Source organism: Gopherus evgoodei, chromosome 3 (assembly GCF_007399415.2).
Source record: "Gopherus evgoodei ecotype Sinaloan lineage chromosome 3, rGopEvg1_v1.p, whole genome shotgun sequence".
NCBI classification, from domain to species: domain Eukaryota; kingdom Metazoa; phylum Chordata; order Testudines; family Testudinidae; genus Gopherus; species Gopherus evgoodei.
In genome coordinates this window covers 130,108,924-130,127,091 of record NC_044324.1, presented here as the reverse complement: position 1 = coordinate 130,127,091, position 18,168 = coordinate 130,108,924, and the positions used below count along the sequence as shown (strand labels likewise).

The 18,168-nt window shown below is 38.8% G+C and overlaps 1 protein-coding gene across 1 annotated transcript in view; it reads right to left on the bottom strand.

Moving 5' to 3' along the window:
• The window catches only part of ZDHHC14 (zinc finger DHHC-type containing 14), a 164,167-nt gene that overhangs the window by 143,221 nt on the left and 2,778 nt on the right, over window positions 1–18,168 (bottom strand).

The following is an 18,168-nucleotide window of genomic DNA, read 5'->3' as shown; positions in this document are numbered from 1 at the left end:
AACTATATGGCAATTAGAGTTCTCTTAGAAGAGCCTAAAATTTTTTACTACATTTGTCATCAAGTTGCTCCAAATAGAACTTAAAATGATTCTCCAAACCTGTAGTATTTAGCTCCAAAATACTCCTGAAATTGAAAAGATGTGCCAACACCTATTTTCTGCCTTGGTTATCTCCACCCCAATACAGTCTACTCTTTAAATTAATTCCACACTATACTGTCAATCTGTTAGATATGCTTTCATTCACCTGCATTTAAGAAACATACTTCTAACTCATTAAAAAAAAACCTAGTCTTAATTTGAGGTTTTCCATCAGTCACTCTCACTCTAAGGATCACAGCATTAAACTGGTAATAGTGTTTAAATATAGTAAAAACCTGTACATGGTACTATATCATACGTCCGATTTTTAGTGCTAAATACATTAGATTAGGGATGAACTCCCAAATACTTTTAATGGCATTACTAAGCACCTGCAAATCAGTTTAAAATATGTTAAATTGTTGACTGTTTTTAAAGAACTGAAAAACAAAACCAAAAAACTCCAATCTCCAACTGTAATTCTTCACATAGTCTTCCCATCTTCTGTAGCTCTCCCGCTCCTGCCATTCTCCAGAAATGGTTATAACATTTTACAACTGAAGTGACGGCAGGAGAATTCAGGTTAGACGGAATGGAAATCGGTTTGGTAATTTTTAGGATAGCTTTAAAGCAAGTGTGGCAATAGGGTTTTTCCTCATTATTTGTATTATGGTAGCCTCTAGAGGCCCCAGATGAGATCAGGGCTATAAAAACAGTACCAAGACAGTAGTCCTGCCCTCAAAAAGTTTACAGTCTAAACAGATAAAACACAAAGTGGGAGAGGAAATGGACACAGAGGTGAAGTAACTTGTGGAAGTCACAAGGCTTGGAATGGAAACCAGATTTCCTGAGTCAAAGGCTAGCACTCTACTCCTTAGATAATACTGCTGGTCATCCTCGTCCTTAGCCATCTTTCTTGGTTTCTTCTCTTTAGTTGCAGCGCTTACTCACAGTTCTTTGCAAGGATTAAGTACTCTCAGACCAGACCAGCAGTTCTCAACGTTGTGGGCTGCATACGCAGCTCTCTCTGTGTCATGTGAGCCACTTCCCCACAATGTATATACACACTAGCCGTATGGCCCTGAGGATGTCATATGAGCCACAGCTGTGTGCTGACTGGGCCACATGCAATCAGCAGGCTGAGAACCACTGCTCCAGACTACATATAACCTCCACCCCCCCTCGAAGTATCTGACAAAGGGCATGAAAGCAGGAGAAACACACCTTAGTGACTGAAGTACCCGAGACTCAGTGAAAGCACCAATTTTACAAGAAGAGTGCTTCATTCTTACAAAAACAAAAAGAAAATCACCCTCCTAGCCACCTGATTCCCTTGTAGAGCTAAATGAAGGCAAAGCAAAATATTCTTCACATAGAAAACTGCAGTCCTCCCTACAATTTTAAATAGCTTTACTAATGAGAAGCTAGGTTCTAAATATCACACCCTAGCTGAGATAGAGAAAAAACCTCAGAGGAGTATACTGCTGAATTCTCTTACTTTAGAAGAAGAAAGCAGGAGGGGACAGCATTAGAAGCTTGAAATTCCCTCACCGCATTCAATTTGTAGAACTGTGCAGTAGATATTGTAAGTGAGGCAGGTATCCTACAGAGAACAGCCCCTTCACTACACAGCCTTGATTCCTTCCCAGAGCAGTCAGTCCTGTGCACTGAATGGAGGCTGAGCTCCTATGGGAAAAGACAGAATACTCCACATCACAATATACGTGCACAAGGAGGCCAAATTAAAATTACACAGACAACCTTAATTCTAGCATGTTCTAACTTCTCAGTGTTGACTTTTCAATCTCAACATTATTATGTATAACAATATGGTTATTCCAAATAAATGCAAGTAAGCACTGCCCACAGCTCTGGAGGCTTTCAAAGGGAAATTTTAACAAAATATTTAAGAATCATAGAAGTCTGAAAAGATTAAGCCAATTGAAGAGAAGTCCACTTGTCTCCAACAAGTTTCTCTTTAAGGCAATTACTCATGCCCGAAGTGGAGCATGGGTATTTTTTTCCCAACTGTCATTCTGAGTCTGGCAAAGCAGTAATATCCTTAGAAATATACCATGTGTACAGGTAATGACAATTTAATGTTGCTGATTCTAGATTAGCCTTTGTTCCATAAGAAGAATGTAAATTGAAAGTAGATGTTTGAAGAATTTATAGTAGGAGGCCAGTAAACTCAGAGGGCAAAGTAAAGTCTGGGGACAGAAAGAGACCTAAGATGAACCCAGATTCCAAAGACTGGGGTGTCTGGAGACAGACAGGACTACCACCAAAGAGAGACATGTGCAGACGTTTTGTTGTTTTAAAAATCCTTGTCTTATGTAAAGCTTTAGTCTTACTGTTAAGATCAAACAATTCCTTGGATTCATGGCTAGTCAAAAGCTCCTAAGGAGAACTACCACAGAAGGGGGAGGGGGGGAGAAACCAAAAACACCCTCACAAAGCAGAGTAATTAGATATTACATAAATAAAAGTGAATTTTATTCCAGAATATAGTGTCCACCTGGGGAGCTATTCCAGTTAATCTCTCCATGTAGTCATGGCTTCTCTGAGCTACAAGAACTCACTTGGTCACTCTCTGCAGTTTTAATTTCAGCTGTGATTGAGATGATTTTTTACAGAATGAAATCTTTTATTTTGCCTCTCTATATGATCAGGTGGGACTGAATCCCTTTTGGGTAGACCATCTGGGTTCTAACATCTTCATTAAAGTTCATAGAGCACGTGCTTAAAATGTTAAAGTCTGTTAATTTCATGAAATGATAAAAACTGGAACAAACATTCATTTAAATGAATTATTTTGATCAGTAACTTAAAAAGGTGCTACCAGACAAATTCTGATCTTTGTCATTAAAAAATTCTCCCACTAAATCACAAGAAATTAGCAGACATCCACAATATAGCATACTAAAGAAAATTACAAAAAGCAATACTTAAGGAAGGCAAACCACAAATACATCAAGCTGCTTCTTACAAGCAGTTTCACCAAAGAACAGATTTGCAATGTTACTGAACTTTTAACAAGGATAGTCAGAACACCAAAACTGGGCTGTGCCGCCTTTTGAGTTCTACAAAAAAAGTACCTAAGCTTGCTGAATTATTCACACACACGCTGAATAGAAGTGATTACAGTATTCGTCAAAAAAGACCCCCTACTGCCCTATTATCTTCTTAACACACTGAAAAGTCTTGGCAGTGGCTGGAGTAATAAATGGCAATCAAACATAACCTTTAAAATAAATCTTCATAAAAATGAAGTGTACATCTGTATTTCTCATAACCATTTACTTCAATATACTGCACTTCAAAAAGATTTCTGGTGAAGGGAAGAAGTTTTCAGTTTTGGTCCTTGATTCACACCATGGATTGTGCTGTAACACCACATTTCGAAAGCACGACTAGAATTCAGAAACTGCAGTCCCTTTACTCCAGATAGAGAGATGACAAATTTATCACATGCCAATCAGATGATAGCCATCAATGAGTATTTTCACAGATATTATAGACAGCTAGTGTGCGGGTCACTAACTTGCTGCAAGAGGCACATGGCTTGAAGCCAGGGACCAGTGCATAGTCCTTCAACAGGGACAACTATTAAACACTACTATAATAACTATACAGAATATCAACAGAGAAAGTCGAACCTGTTCCGATCATGCAGAAACAGAGAAAGTACAGCCACTGGGAAAGAAACCTTGCCACAGCAGGAAGGATCATTCCAGCAACCGTTATAGGTGGTAAGAAGGAACTGAGAGGATGCTGGGCCGGCAGTGCCACTTATACTGGAGCATATGCACGTGGCTCCAAAGGACAGTAGAGCTGATCCTACGAATACCACTGAGGGAAAAGTCTCCAGCAACTGTGTACAGGGCGTGCACATATCTACTATAGCGAACATCATTCACATGAGCAAGCACTTGAAGACTACTGTGTCTCCTATCACTAGTTACCTCAAGCTCCCCCATCTCTTCCAGCTATCCATACCGTCTTCTGTTCGGTGGAGTCTGAATATATGTAGGGTGGGATGAATTAGAAGCAGTCAAGATAACTATTTACAAAAATCCGTACTAAAAGAACATGAAAGTTGCAAAGTGAAGCATTCAAAAGTAGGAAAGGTCAAACGATAGCAGCCTGTTCACTAGGTTACAAACACTGCATTACTTTTTAAAGTTATGTCAGTTTTAATAATCTGACCACATAGCTTGGACAATGAAAACAGATGTCAAATTCGCTTTCAAAATTCTCATGCTCTAAGACAGTGCTACAAGGTCTGGGTAGCAAACACATTCTATTGATCTTAACTTTGTAAAAGATTGGTATTTAAACAACCTAAATTTGGGATTAAATTTAACCTGGCAGTGTCTGTTTAAATAGTACAAAAAGGGAAAAAACTATGAATTATCTTCCACAGTATTTCAACCTTTCATTATTTAAAGACCTGTGAGAGGGAAGTCTTGCTTGCTACATTCATCGCTCCCCTTTATTTAACAGAGTCAATTTTTTCAATGGCTACAGTAAAGTGCTCCGTTAATAATTTTTTAATTTAGATACCATTTTAAAGAGACCAATTAAGCTAATACCTGTAAGAAGGTGAGAGACTGACAGCTTCTGAACACAAAATTGAAATCATCTTTTTCATCCCACAGAATATTAACCATATAGGCAGCCTCACTGCACGCTTGCCCACATTGTCCAGCTAACATGCCTCAACACTAATCTGAAAGGATCAACTCCAGTAACAAATTTCTATGCCCATTAAATGTGACCTTTGTGCCATATTAGAATTAATTAAATATTTGTGTTAAAGCTCTTTTTAGAAGCCTAGGACTATTTCAACTGTCAAATATCTGATCAGTAGATGTTGCTTGAATTAATCTACTATGCATAAGACTTAGAAAGTAGTAAACTCATGATCCCCTCTCAAAAATAACAAGAGTATTATTTCCTCATGACACTAACAATCAAGAAAAATTAAGTATTACAACAATCGTTAAAGAAAAGTCTCTAGAAAATATGCTTTAAGTCTGTTCATGGTAAAAATAAGGTTATTTACACATGATGTATAAATACATCTTTGGGCTACTTCTTAGCAACTTTAACTATTGGTTAAAACTTTTCAGTCATGTTTGAATAGAAAAGCGCATGTGTTGGGAAGGGTGTGTTTACTTTTCAATAAAGCTGGAAGCTAGCCCATAATAGTTTTACATTCAGGGATCAAAGTGTGTCAGTTGCTATTTTAAGGTCAGTCTTTATTTTCTGGTTTTCCCATTCACAGCCAAATGCCTGACCCTGAAAACTCAACCAGGAGTCAGAGGGTACGTCTACACTATGGGATTATTCTGATTGTACATAAACCGGTTTTGTAAAACAGACTGTATAAAGTCGAGTGCACGCGGCCACACTAAGCACATTAATTCGGCGGTGTGCGTCCATGGTCCGAGGCTAGCGTTGATTTCTGGAGCGTTGCACTGTGAGTAGCTATTCTGTAGCTATCCCATAGTTCCCGCAGTCTCCCCCGCCCATTGGAATTCTGGGTTCAGATCCCAATGCAAAAACAGTGTCGCGGGTGATACTGGGTAAATGTCATCACTCAATCCTTCCTCCATGAAAGCAATGGCAGACAATCATTTTGCGCCCTTTTCCCCTGGATTTCCCTGGCAGACGCCATAGCATGGCAACCATGCAGCCCGTTTAGCCTTTTGTCACTGTCAATGTATGTGTACTGGATGCCGCTGACAGACGCGTACTGCAGTGCTACACAGAAGCATTCATTTGCCTTTGCAAGGTTAAAGAGACAGTTACCAGCTATAGCACCGTCTGCAACTGGAAATTGGTGATGACGGTTATCAGTCATTTTGCACTTTTTGCAATTGGAAATTGGCGAAGACTGTTATCAGTCCTTTTGTACCGTCTGCTGTTGTCATGGGTGCTCCTGGCTGGCCTCGCTGAGGTGGGCCGGGGGCGCATGGACAAAAATGGGAATGACTCCCCAGGTCTTCCCCTTCTTTATGTTTTGTTTAAAAATAGAGTCAGTCCTGCCTAGAATATGGGGCAAGTGTACTAGAGAACCAGAGAGCACAGCCGCTCTGGGTCAGAGCCACAGAGATCCCACAGAAATGATGATGCCATTCTAGGGGGTGCCCCTGCAACAACTCCACCCGTTGCTTCCCTCCTTCCCCAACCCTCCTGGGCTACCGTGTCAGTGTTCCCCCCATTTGTGTGATGAAGGAATAAGAAACACTGACTTTTTAGTGAGATGAAATGAGAGGGAGGCAGCCTCCTGCTGCTATGATAGTCCAGGCATGGGGGGGGCTGATGGAGCTCAGCCCCCAGTTGCTATGATGAGGACGGTTTTCCATCCTTTTGCACCATCTGACGGGAATGATCAAGAGTCATTCCCATTGTTGCCCAGGCGCCCCTGGCTGACCTCACCAAGGCCAGCCAGAAGCACTCACAGGATGATGAGGACAGTTTTCCACCATTTTGCACCGTCTGCCATCAAGAAAGGAAGGGGAGGGGATGCTGCTGTTCAGCGCTGCAGCACCCAGTCTACCAGCAGCATGCAGTAGACATAGGAAGACATTGAAAAAAGGCAAGAAACGATTTTTTTCCCCTTTTCTGTCATGGGAGGGGGGAAGGGGAAGGGGGTAAATTGACGAGACATACCCTGAACCACCCGGGACAATGTTTTTGACCCTTTAGGCATTGGGAGCTCAGGCAAGAATGCAAATGATTTTCGGAAACTGCGGGGACTCTGGGATAGCTGGAGTCCTCAGTACCCCCTTCCTCCCTCCATGAGCATCCTTTTGATTCTTTGGCTTTCCGTTATGCTTGTCAAGCAGCACTGTGCCGAGTCCCTACTGTGGACTCTGCATCACAGCCTGGAGATTTTTTCAAATGCTTTTGAATTTTGTCTTCTGGAACGGAGCTCTGATAGAACAGATTTGTCTCCCCACATAGCGATCAGATCCAGTATCTCCCGTACTGTCCACACTGGAGCTCTTTTTGGATTTGGGACTGCATCACCACCTGTGCTCATCAGAGCTCCATGTTGGGCAAACAGGAAATGAAATTCAAAGATTCGTGGGGCTTTTCCTGTCTACCTGGCCAGTGCATCCGAGTTCAGATTGCTTTCCAGAGCAGTCACAATGGTGCACTGTGGGATACTGCCCGGAGGCCAATACCATCAAATTGCGACCTCACTAACCCTAATCTGACACAGCAATACCAATTTCAGTGCTATTCCCCTCCTCGGGGAGTAGTACAGAAATCGGTTTTAAGAGCCCTTTATATCAATATAAAGGGCTTTGTTATGTGGACGGGTGCAGGGTTATGTGGTTTAAAGCTGCTAAATTCGGTTTAAACACAGTGTAGATCAGGCCCTACATTCCCTCTGCCTGATTTTAGATGAAGTAAAAAATGTACATGATAGCAGTAGAAAAATACCAAAATTTAAACACTTTCAAAACATTATAGAGACCACAGCCCTGCTGACCTATAAGAAGGAAAGAGCATGAGAAAGGCAGTAAGAGAAAGAATGAGGGGGAAGGAGAGGCTAAAAAAAAAAAATTATTTTATTTAAAAAGGGCTGGGTGCAGGGGAAATTGACCCACATAGTTGTAGCAGAATAACTCGGCATGTAGAAACTATCCTACAATAAAGACTTCATTCTAGAATAATCACTTCCAGTCAGGCAAAATGCAGCACTACAGGGTTCATTCTTCAGCTGGAAGTGGCCAAATAAACACTCTCCTGTCATTACGTGTAACTAGCGTGACACTAGAAATGGAATACATTTTTAAAGAAATGTCAGCTGAGTGTAGACAATAGCTTTCATTGACTTCAGAGGGGGCGGGAAAATGTTAAAATTCACTGCGGTCAACTGGGAATGGATATACACTTTACACAGTCTATTCCAACATTTTACATTGTATGCTTTCATACAACAGATATTTTATGTACTGGTCTTGATAAAGTAATGATAAAAAGTTTACTTTCACTGGTTCCACACCCAAAGTTTGCTTAGCCTTACAGCCATAAGTTATTCTCCATCACTGCAGTGCAAATTCACAATCCTTCTGCTGTCTTCAGAAACCAACACAAAGCAAACACTCTACCTCTGGTTTATTACAGAGCTGTAGCAGCGATGCTAAAACGTATGGTGAAGTCACTGTCATTCTCATTCCCTCTTCTCTTCAAGTGCTTTTAAATCTACGAAATAATTTCACATTAGAAAATTTTTATTCTAATTTCTCATTCCATATTTGAACACTTCTTTACTAGTTTAGCTCCGTCTACTGTAGGGCTTGTGCAGGCATAGCTATGCAGTTAAAAAAAAATTCACACCACTTAATCAACATGGCTATGCCAGTAACAATTCCTAAATGGAGACCTGCCTTCGATAATCTTTTCTTCCCTGAATATACTGCCATGTCAGCACATGAATGTTAGAAAACAAATCAATCACCAACTCACATATTTAATGGTCCCTTCTGACCTTAAAGTCTATGAGTCTATTTAGCAATCCTTCTTAGCAATTCACACTTCATAAGTTATCTCTGCCTTTTGTACCTATCTTTCTTCATTTTTTAAAAACACATTTACCTGAACTGTATTCGTTGCTTAAATAAAATGTAAACAATGGAATCATTTTGTTTGCTTGAAAGAAGACTGGACTATTGATCAAGAAGACCATGATGTTTAATGTGTATTCAAAATTCCTAAACAGCAGTAAACAATTTTTCAACTGACTAACTTGATAAAATGGTAGTGTAGCTCCAAGTAGATGTGTTCCCCACTCTTGAATGGTTAAAAGAATTAGCTCATCTACCATGTTTTAAATTCATTACAAAAAATACACTAACGCAATATTTTGCTTAAGAATTTAAACCACACAATTCACAAGTTGCAGCTGTTGTGAAAATCAACTTTTCTATGGCTAAACTTTTCTGAGTTTAAATTCTCAGTGTTGCATTAGAGTTGTACTTTGCATCAAACTTCTTTTTTAAAATTAAGAAAGAAGAATGACTGCATACAGTAAATATACTAACAGCACTTAGTACAATGTGAGATTTAAATTGGGGGGAAAGTAAAATAAAAAAGCATCTGATCTCATTAGTTAAGCTCATTATGCAAGATCTCATTAGCTACTGTGACACAATAACGTGCATCAACATTACAGTCACTAATCAAAAAGAGAAGAAGCAGGGACATAGAAGCTAAATCACTGTTATATTTCAGCAAACCAATCTCATAATTAAAATGTCAGAAAATAATTCAGTAAGTACTGTAATTCCATAGTTTCCCAAAGCTATGGGGCTGATTTTGAGAAAGGCCTAGTACTAGGGTAACTAGACAGCAAGTGTGAAAAATCAGGACAGGGGCTGCAGGGTAATAGGTGCCTATATAAGACAACGCCCTGAATATCAGGACTGTCCCCATAAAATCGGGACATCTGGTCACCCTACCTAGTACCCACATACCACCATTGGGCGTTTCAGGTGGTTCAAAACTTTTTAGAATCAGGCCAAAGGCTAAATTAGAGAGGCAGTAACCTATACACAAGTTAAAAAAATGCAACCAGCTTAAGTTACAAAGTCAGATTTTAGCTTCCTCCCACAACTTTGCCTTGAAAAAGAGTTTGGTCTAAAAAGCTGCGCAATTACTTTGAAGGCAAACAGCGTTGGTGCAAAATGAAAAAAAAAAGTGTGCTGAAACTTTTGTTATGGTTAATTATGAGTCTCATCCTGCTCCCACGAGTGTCAATAGGACTTTTGCCCCAACTTCAGTGACAGAGCATTGTGCACTGTATGCGTGCACAAGCATCTTTTTATTGTCTGGCTGCAACTCAGAAAAATTATAAGTATTTCTATAGCTGCCAATTAATAGTGTTTCTTTAAAGTAAGTTATCAGATTAAAAAAAAAATCAAACACTTCCATATCTGTTACACTAAAACAACCTTAGGTTATTACCCTTTAAAAATAATCTAATGCATTTTTCTATCACTGCTCTGCATGTCATGCAGCTTTGGACAAATGCAATAGGTTTTCAGTTTCATTTTTGTTGCTCATACAATAGTTCCAGTTTCAATGTTTGGATTGCAAGTATTCAAATCTAAACAATAACTTTTCATGGGAAGTTTCCAAACATTAGTATTATGTTTTGCACATTTTTATTTTGTTTTATAAATACATAATCCAAGGCCTAAACTACTAGAGAACTTTTATTTATTTATTTTTTTTAGGGCAGACTGCTGTCTGAAGTGCCCAACTTCTTTCCTCTGTTTCCGTAGAGCTAGAAATTCACTTCTTTAAAACTACATCAGCACAACTCAGGAATAAGGTTGTTATAGAGAGTACAAAGCAGCGTTTTTGTCTAGGTCCTATGTAAACTAATTTCCTTCTCCTTTCATAGCGAAGGAGATTTAAAACAAATATAGAGGAGTTATTTGAAGCAGAAAAAATCCCAAGCATGCTTAATAATAAAGAAGCAATTTATATGAAGAATGAAAACCTCAAATCTTTGACTGGTGAATTAAGAATACCATTTCACCAGGCAGACACTTCAAATCCAAAACTTTATGATTATCGTCTCTGTATTTCTTTGAAGGTGCACAAAACCACTACCGATAAAGACTATCCAGAGTTATTGTCATAAAATTTTTGCAAGGGATATTAAATCTCATGCTTCAGGGGTCAAGACAATCTCTAAATTACCAGAGATCAGGATGGGACCTGATGTGGGAGACATTCTCTCTCATCTGCCTACTGCAGGTTTCTTACTCTTTCCCCTGAAGCATGTGTTTCTGATAGTGGCCAACACTGGGATACTGGACTAGATGGACTCAGGTCTGACCCAGTATGGCAATTCCCATGTTTTCCAGTCATGCTGATGCCTTACTGAGTATCCATTCCTTCAAATTTAGTATTGGGAATAAAGCTTACAATTGTGAGCAGCTGAGGTAGTTAATGTTTGTACATAGACTCAGAGACCCATAACTTTTAGAATTTTTATTAGAAAAGTGAGTTACTAAACTATAGTAGACATTTTGAACGCTGCATATAGTTTTAGAGAACCAATGATTCCACACTGAGATTCTATTGTCTGGGACTTAATATGAACAAAATTAAAATTATGCACAAAACACATCACCACACAAATTACCAAGTCTGTGTGTGTGTATTTCAGCAATAAGAAGTTTCATTTATTCCCTGAAACCAGAAGAGTGATCCAAAACACTGATGTTGTACATCTCTCTCTCTCTAGCATCCACGTGGAAGTGCCAATGGTTACTTATGCAGCAGAGAAAACTCAGCTAACTGGAGACCCCAGATCTATTTCAGACAAACATTTGGTCAGAATAATTCAGTCTCTTCACCAGAAAGGAGACATTTTTCATGACAGAAGACATCTAGATTCCAGTTAAAATGGACAGACATAGAACAAAGACCTGAAAAAGAGAGAGATGGCTCTAAGCAAGAGAGACTACCAAGTACATTTTCACATTTTACTCCGAAGATTTTTCTACACAAGTTGCCCAAGGCCAAACTGATTTCTCTCTCAAGGTTCTTAAATAGGTGCCCATCACCATAGTATCTGATGTTGTCACACCCATGCATCAACTCCCAGCAACACAGAGCTAGGATTTTTTCCCCTAAAGAATATTTAAAAAATAGCTTTATATCCATTATATTAAAGTTGGGGAGAGGAGGAGGCTGAAAAACACAAATGCAGTTATAGGAGGGAAACAGGAACAGAGGCTAAAACTAGGAGGATGATTTAAATTTGCACCCCTCCAACTAACAACCTATTTACTCTTTTACACTAATTTGGGGACTACCATATAAATGTAGCCCATTTTAACAAACATTACAATGAGAACTGTTCAATATTCCCAATTTTATAGAAATGGAGTTAAAAGCAAACATGATTCTGGGGAAAACAGGAGGAAGATGAAACCCAGAAGTCCAGGCAATCTTCTTTTCCTCTTATCTTTCTATTAGGAAATATTTCCCATGTATGTACTGAATAATCACCAACATTCACCTTGTTTCTTAAAAAGTGACATTGACAAAGTAATTGTTCATGTTCAAGTCACAAATTCCATGCCAGAGTGCATGACTAGGCTACTTGTGAAATTTTAGGGTAAAGTAAGATATTTGGCCTTATATCTTATAATGCACCCAAGGAATGATCCAAAAGCTTATGAGCGTACATCTAGACAGCAAAGTGCTGTCTATATTTTAAAGAAGGGGCTAGAACAAAAAAAGTTCCATTTAGCCCATGATATCTAGGATGCATGCTTTCAGCAATGAAGCTAAGAAATGTATTCATTTATCCACTCTCTCATAATCAAGGAAAGAGAAAAGTCCCCCGAAAAGAAAACTTACATTGAGTACACTTACTGCCTCAAAAATATACAGAACTCATTGATAGTTACCATTTTTCAACTTGGATAATTTGAAGTGGGGATGGTAAAGAAGATGAAGACGTTGTGTATGTCAGTAGATGGGTATCATCCACAAGGAAAATATCTAATGTGTGTTGCATAGTCTAAGTACAGAAAGTGTAGTTCAGAAAGGTTTTGTTTTTTAAATAAATCCCAGGGATAAGTTCTCTCCAACATGGATGCTTTAAGCAGAATGTAGAAAAATGAATTCCATCACAGGCAGGGATATTACTTTTACTCTACCTTCAATTTGATGGAAGAATTTTAACAAGGAGTTCTGAGCGCCTCTCCAGTACCATCACAGCATTTGATTATGTTGCTATGCATTATTAATGCAGTGCTGGAATTATTATTTACACAGGGTATTTCCATGACATTAATTTAACTATTAATTCCTTTATTAAAACCATTTGGCCTTTGGAATTTATACATTTGCTCTAAAAATGCCTAAATATTTAGCAATTTACTACATCCAACAGTAACAAAACATTTATAAACATATGATCAAGATACATACGAACAGGCTAAATCCAGGGGTGCTTAGAACCATATTGGTTGGCTCCAAGGTGGTCAGGCAGGTATTAGCAATGAATGTTTGAAGAGTTTACTTTTTTATATCTTTTAACAAACAAGTGATTTTTTTATATCCTTTAACAAACTACCAATTACTGACTTTAGCTAAAAACCGATTTGGAGAAAATTCACCCTTATTTCCAATCTTAATCCAAATAAGATTCACAATCTCCTTCCTTCCCAAGGCCTTTCCTCTCTACCTCCTCACCTCGCCTTGCTTACCAGCACAACAGTGGGAAGGATTGTGCTTGTTCCTTTTAAGCCAGTTTCTTTCTCTTTTTACTACCAGCACTTCATTTTATTAGTTACTTTTTGAACCATCCTTCCCCACACTACAAATAATAAGTAATACTAATTATTATTCTCACTACCTTATTTTATTTGCTGATTGGGGCCTTTTCCTTACTAGCCACAAGCTATAAAACAAATATATTGTTATCCTAAGCTAATTCTTTTACATTCATAATTATCCCTACAAGCAGCTATTACATTTCACATGGGTCAGTGAAATAATTTCTTCAATTTGTGTATCCTAATGCTTACTCTAAAATACCTGTTGGTACTTTTAGGATGAGAAGTGCTATATGCAGCATGCTATTACCAGTCTTAACAGTTAAACTCAGCACAGGTAACATTTGCTGCTGAATAAGATGTGATTTAGTGATTTCCACACAGTTATTAATACTAAGATTGATGTAACTGATAATATTACTGCTGCACCATTACTCCTATGGGATGGGGGAAGGGACATCTGATTGTGTCATGTTATTTAAAAATAATTCTTCGTATTTCCGTCAGTGGCAGTTCCAGTTTACAGTTCAGACCCATGAAATGTATCACTGAAAGAATCATATTGTAATATTATATTAGTCACATCAGGTTGTTGGCGTATTCCATAGAGGGATAAAAATATGTTTTAAACACTTATTTGACTGCTCCTACAAACATTTGACATCTTTTTCCTAACACTTGATTTTTGACCATACTGTCACTTTAAAATCTTTAGATCATGTATTAGGAGAAGACAAGAAGCAGTTATTTAAATTCCAGAAAAGGAGAGAATGCACATTGCTGCCGCAATAGGTCAAAGTAGCCTGTACACTATGATACCCTTCCAATAAAAGCAGCAAAGAGTTCTGTGGCACCTTATGAACATATTGGAGCATGAGCTTGCGTGGGTGAACACTCACCCACAAAAGCTCATGCTCCAATACATTTGTTAGTCTATGAGCTCATACCCAATACGTTTGTTAGTCTATAACAGGGGTCCCCCAATGCGGTGCCTCCAAATGCACCCGCGTCCTGGCCATTGGCTGAGCATCTGCCGAAATTCAGCGGCATTTCAGCAGCGACGCCTCTGGATGACACCGCTTGCCGCCGACAAGCGGCATCATCCACAGGCGTCACAGCCGAAATGCTGCCAAATTTCGGCGGATGCTCAACCGCTGCCACGGTCCTTCGTCTGGCGCCTGCCAGATGAAAAAGGTTGGGGACCATTGGTCTATAAGGTGCCACAGAACTCTTTGCTGCTTTTACAGATCCAGACTAACACAGCTATCCCTCTGATACCTTCCAATAAAGTAATCATTCACGGTTATTCTAACCCTTGAAGTGTTTTTCATCTTCAATTAAATAAACCTATGTATAATAGAGGTAGTTTTACAGTCAATTTGTGATTTGAAGCTAACATTATTGCTATCTAGATCAATTAAACTTTAATTTTTATGAATTTTTCAGTGCACCTCTCTGATATAAATTCCAGATTTTTTTAAATCAATACTAGAAGTGTGCCAAAACACCAATAAAAAGACAAAGGCACAGATCTGTAAAGGTAGTTAGGCACTGCTTTTCTCAGTGATGCAAGGCCTACAAGACTTGACCTCCTTTCTCTTCTTTTTGCGGAAACAGACTAACACGGCTGCTATTCTGAAACCTGTCATTAAGCTCCTAAGTCTCACTTTCAAAAGTAATTTAGGAGCCTCAAATCCTTCAACCTGCATGACTCTCCAGAAAACAATAAGAATTTGCATGGACACAAAGATCTATCTGCATAAAACCACTTCCAGGATTGGGACCCAAGGTTGCACACAGTATCATGTTCTATCCAAACAGAGGGGCAGGAAAAAGGCAGATTACAAGAAGACCACCACATGTCTACTTCAGTTTGTTATGTGCGCTCCTTGAGGTTTTTTAGTTTGTGGTTTTCTGTAAGTATTTTAGTTGCTTAAAAACTAAATCCGTTTACAATTTTTGTGTGCGCACATTTGGGCCTATTGAAGAGAGGAAAGTGAAATGAGGGAAAGAAGAGACGTCACTGGAGCAAAACAGAGATGGAGGCGAATAAGAGATGAAAACAGGATGCAAGGGCAAATGACTAGTAAGTAATAGTTCCCTTCCTAAACTTTGTTCAGATGCATGTATCCAACTCTGTATACAATTCCTCTTAACACTAATAGGATACATGCACACAGAAGAGATAAAATAAATCCTGATCCTAAACTGCTATATTTCCATTGGCATAACCTGTTTGTGTATACACTCTAAAATTATTAGTGTCTTTGGGAAACTGATTTGGCTAAAGTTATTTTTAGTTTGTGCTCTTACCAATTAATGCTTTTCTCAAGTAACATATAAGCAACAAGTATTTCTTAAAAGGAAAGGATAATCACTTGCAGCAAGTCCAAGCGAGAAAAAATGACACTCAATTTAGAAACTATTCCAAAACATCACTTTTCCAATAGGGAATCACTTTCTAAAATATCTGCTTCCTTGTATAGCCCAAATATCCCACAAATATACCAAGCAATTAGCTACACAAGCTGATATTAAATGATGCTTCAGATGGAGAATAACAATTCCACTGCATGCATTTTTCTGCATAAGAACAAAATCCATCACACAACAGTAACATCTATTAAGGAGAACATTTTTGGAGCTCTCCTCTTGAAACAAGTAGTTTCTTAAATTCATTTAACTACATTTTGTTCACAATTTGTTAAGCATTCAATTTGAAGGGGAAAAGAGTGCAAGAATTACTCAGAAACAGTATGTACACACAGATATATTATGCAGCCACAAAAGTAATGAAGTTATTTTCTAGTTTCAACATTTCCAGTAGCATTAGCACTTAAATAACTAGATGAAGTTCAGATAATTTTAAATTTAATCTTCAGTGCAGCTTACTTTCAGTAACACTCACATAACACCTGGGCTCAGAGATACAATTTAAATAACTTTACTGGATTTCTAATATCAATTCAAGATGGCAATGAAAAGCTAGCAGCTAGTCCTACCTTAACAGTTTTTAATTGTGCAATCACGCAGAATATCTCAACTCAAAATATTTCTTTGGAGGGTCAAATTGTTTTAAGTGAAAGTTACAACTTCCCCTGTCAAGCCATTATCTATAATTTACTTTAAAGTATTTCAATTTAAAATGTAACAACTTGGACCCTGAACTTCCAAGCTGCTTTTTGTGGGACCAGTATGTGCATGCAAGTCCTACTGAAGTCAGTGAGTATGTCTACACTTCACACGAAGCTCCAGGCTCTTACTCAGGTTTGAGCCTATGTGCTCCCTTCCATCCACACATAAATCAGCCTGACTCAGGTCATCAAGTGCTCAGGACCCAGTCCTAGGACCCTGGTAGGAGAATGGGTAAACCCAGCTCAAGCCATGGACCTGAGTCTAAAAGGTCTGAGTATGGACATATTAGCATGGCTGAGAGACCCAGGACCAGCAACAGCGAGCCCAAGTTTACAATACAATGTGGATAACCCAAGCACGGGCTTAGAAAAAAAGGAGTCCACAAGCCGAGTCCCATTGACCCAGGTTCACAATGCATTATAGACATACTCAGTGAGCCACCACCAAGACTCAAGAATCTGCCCATGTGGGCCTAATTAGGGACATCTAGACTGCCAAAAAAGACACCACACAACAGCAAGCCTCAGAGCTCTGGTCAACTACCACACTCACATTAGAGGGCTAAAAACATCAGCACAGACATTCTCACTCAAGCTGGAGCTCGGGCTCTGGGTCTCTCCACCCTCACCAGAGAGCAAAGCCTGGGCTGCAGCCCAACCAGGAATGTCTATTCTTAGCCCTGTGGTACAAGCCCTGTTAGCCCACCTCAGTTGACTCAGGCTCCAGGACTCACTGCCAAGGCTTTTTTTCCCTGGCAATCCAGATATATCCACTGACATCTTCAACAAAGTCAGTTACTAATCAAATGCACTGAAAGGAGACATTCATAATATCTGCTTAAAATTGGAAGAGGAAACATACGTAATAACTATCATTGGTGGACAGATTACCATCATTGCCCATGTTAGCTCAACTAGGCACAGAGGTTCAACAAGTGTCACAGAGTCTACAATAAGATTTACAGTAAGCAGTTCCCTCTGGAAAGCAGTATCTTCAATATATTCCAGGTGACATTTAAAAATAAACAAAAACTTTCAGAGTTCTGATTACCTGCTGAACTTATCTTCCTAAATGCTACCAACAAAGTAGGATTTCTGCATTTAGCTGGTCCAATTCAGAGACTATTAATGCAGCTACTTAGCTTCCTGAAGACGGTAAGCATCAATATGCACCATGTGACTGGACCACTTTACAAGCTTTAGACTATGATTTTTAGAAATAACAGCTAAGTTTACATAGAAAGAAATAGTTCTTATGGAGCTAGAAGTGCCCATTTCTGGAAGAGATTTGTTACCACAGACTAAAAATTCATCTACACACAGTTTTTGCACCAATATTGGTTTGAAACTAGTACAACTAAGCAGCACAACTCCCAGGTGCGTAATTAAATCAGTATAACTTATAATGGATGTAGCTTATTCCTAGAAATGTAGAAAAATAAGTTAGATTGATATAACTGTGTTCACTTTAAGGGGGCTACACTGATTTAATTATTCCAGTAAAAAAAGAATCACATCCCTAATTGAAATAATAAAATTGGTATAAAAACTGTGTGTAGACCAGGCCCAAGTGTGCAATTCTCCACTGTCCTGCATCTTGCACAGTCAATTTCACCACTGCAAAC